This window comes from Mesoplodon bidens (genome assembly GCF_964165515.1).
Source record: "Mesoplodon bidens genome assembly, chromosome: 4".
NCBI lineage: Eukaryota > Metazoa > Chordata > Mammalia > Artiodactyla > Ziphiidae > Mesoplodon > Mesoplodon bidens.
The window spans coordinates 50,833,607-50,836,728 of NC_138160.1; positions in this window are offsets into that span (position 1 = coordinate 50,833,607).

Genomic DNA, 3,122 nt, shown 5'->3' on the forward strand with positions numbered 1-3,122 from the left:
GAAGCTTTGGTTAAGAAGCTTCAGCCCTGACCCGAGTGGACTGTACTCAAGGGTTGTTCCTTGTATCTGATGCTCTAAAGGATGGTCCTCTGGGCTAATGATTACAATCTGGTGTGGCTCCGTGCTTCTCTTTCAGTTAGTACCATGAAACATGTGAGGAGCGTTCTAGGCACAAAAGAAGATACTTCTTGCCCCGAGAGTTTGCAAGCTGAGGGAGGGAGTGGCCATAACCAGTGGCGGGGGGCTGGTATACACTCAACAACCCACCAGGCTTCAACCCACAACCGTTGAAGGAACCCGGGAGAAAACCCAGTGTCACAGTGGAGGTTCCACTGGATCAAGGTCTAGCCCTCCTTCAATGAGCCTCTAATCTGGTTGTGAAGTCAGCTTTCCTTCACTCAGATAAAATTCTTTTCTGATTCTCAACATAAACTGCTCTTTTCCCCCTCTGGGAGCTGCGGTTGTAAACCTGTGATTAACTTGCAGAAGCAAGTTCCCTGCAATTTATAAGATCACTTTCTCAGCGGAGCTGGTGTTTCTTACGTGGATGTGCTGTGACCAGAAGTGAGGTGTTTTGCAAGGAACTTCTCAATAAAGTCAGACATGAATGATTTCCTGCAGTCGCCACCGTCCCAGCTTTTCTGAACGTCTTCACCTTTGAGAGATTCCAAGGCCTTCTTAGTTGTGGCCCCGGTGCCCAGAGAGAAGGAAGGAGAGCTGCACACACCACCAGGGCTCTGGCTGCCGCTCTGTAATTCCCTGGACACAGGAGCTGCTTTGTGCCCACAGTTGCTTGAGCTAGAGAATCACCCTCATATTCCTGAACAGAAGCAGAGGTTAGTACTTCTGAAACTTACACCCCAGAGGCTCGTGAACACGCCACTGACCCCCAAACTTCCCTTTTCTTAGCTTCTGATTCTTTTCAGCCTTGGGGCCTGGCCCCCTCAGGCAGCAGAAACACCCCCTTCAGGCTGTCCTTCTGCAGCAGGAAAGGTACATTTTCCTCCTGCCATGTCCCCTCTCCTCGCCTCCCTTGGAAACAGGCCCAGCTGAACTTCAACAGTTTAACCAGCTCTGTCCTGTTCTTTCTTTACCCTGCATCAGGCCAGCGCTGTCTGTTAAATCAGGGAGCTCTCCTTCCTTTTCTTTTTTCTTTCCTTCGGGAGTTTGTATTAGTGTGCCAGGGCTACTGTAACACAGCACTACAAACCGAGTGGCTCGAACAACAGGGATTTATTTTCTCACAGTTCTGGTGGCCAGTGTCTGAGGTCCAGGTGTCAGCAGGGCCAAGCTCCCTCCGAACACACCAGGGAAAGACTCCTCCAGGCCTCCTTCTTCACTTCTGGTAGTTCCTTAGCCTGTGACAGCGTAACTCCAATCTACAGTATCTTCACGTGATGTTCTCTCATGTGCATCTGTGTCCAAACCTCCCTGTTTTATGAGGACATTTGTCATATTGCATTAGGGGTTCAGTCTATTCCGGGAAGATCTTGTCTTCAATTACATCTGCAATGACGCTTTTTCCAAATAAGGTGATGTTTTGAAGTCCTGGGCATTAGGACTTCAGCATATGAATTTTGGGGGAACACAAGTCAGCCCATAACAGATCTATATAGGTTTTTTCCCCCTAACACACCTCATCCAATTTGGTCCTGTGGGATCCCCAGTAGTTAGAGATATGCGAGAAGTCAGTTAATTCTGGGAGCACATAAAACTTCTGTTTTTTGAGCAAATCCAGCTCACTCCCACTCTGAGCAGGCTGCTTCCTTCCAGAGGCACCATCTGATAGAGCAACATTGAACCCAGGCCTGTGCTGATGCAGGGCTGCCTGATGGCTTTTCTTCATTAGGCTGTCCCCTCACCGGGGCTGAAGCCCTAAGGACCAGATCTGAGTGTGTTCCCTCATGACACAGTCCGAACTTGTCGCCTTGGAAATGTTCCTGTAATGCTTGAGGTTTTCCATACTGCCCCTGGGCATTAGGTTCTTCTTGCTGCTCTAACAAATTACTTTGTAACGAATGGCTTGAAACAACAGAAATTCATTCTCTTACAGCTCTGCAGTTCAGAATCACTCTCACTGGGCTGTAACTCAGGGGATTGGAGGGCTGGGTCCTTCTTCAGGCCCCAGAGAAGAATCCATTTCCTTACCTTTCTGGGCTTCTGGAGGCTACCTGGGCTCACAACCCCTTCCCTTTTTTTTCTTTTTTTAAATTGGAGTATAGTTGCTTTACAATGTTGTGTTAGCTTCTAATGTACAGCCAAGAGAATCAGCCGTATGTATACGTATATCCCCTCTTTTTTGGATTTCCTTCCCATTTAGGTCACCACAGAGCACGATGTAGAGTTCCCTGTGCTGTACAGCAGGTCCTCATTAATTATCTATTTTATACATATTGGCGTATATATGGTCAATCCCAATCTCCCCATTCATCCCTCCCCCAGCCACAACCCCTTCTTTACATCATTCTGATCTCTTGTTTCTTTTCGTGACAACTCCTACTTCAGCGTCAAATCTCCCTCTGTCTCCCTCTCATTCAAACACGTGATTATGTTTGGGACACACCAGATAATGCTGGACATTTCCCCTATCTCAATATCCTCAATTTAATCACATCTGCACATTCTCTTTTGTCCTCTGGGGTAATATTCACAGGTTCTGGGGCTCTGGATGTGGACGGCTTTGGGGCTGTTATTCAACCCATTGCGCCATGTTTAAAAAACAGGCACAGTGATACCTATTTTTTGAGTTTGCCCGGCCTGACTTCTAAGAGCTTCACTTTCTTCTTAAGGAAGTTCCTTTCTTCTTCAGCTTCATTTCTTTGTCCTCCTTAATTTGCTTTTGCTCCCGCACTGCTCTTTTCGAACTATAAAATCCGAGTTCCTTGAGTCTGTGGGCAAACTGACGCCCTAGAGATGGGTTAGGCTGAGCAGAGGTTATTTACAATTTTTTATAACATACCTGTGACTACAGTTTGAAGTCAAGCAAAAGGGAAAAAAAAACCCTCATTAGTTTTCTGACTAGTGTTCAGTTTCCCCCAAATTTCTCCTTAGAGGTTTGCTAGTACTTACCTGGCCTTCATAGCCTTCAGTTCTGATTGCAGAAGAGCCTGTTAGGCGTGGGG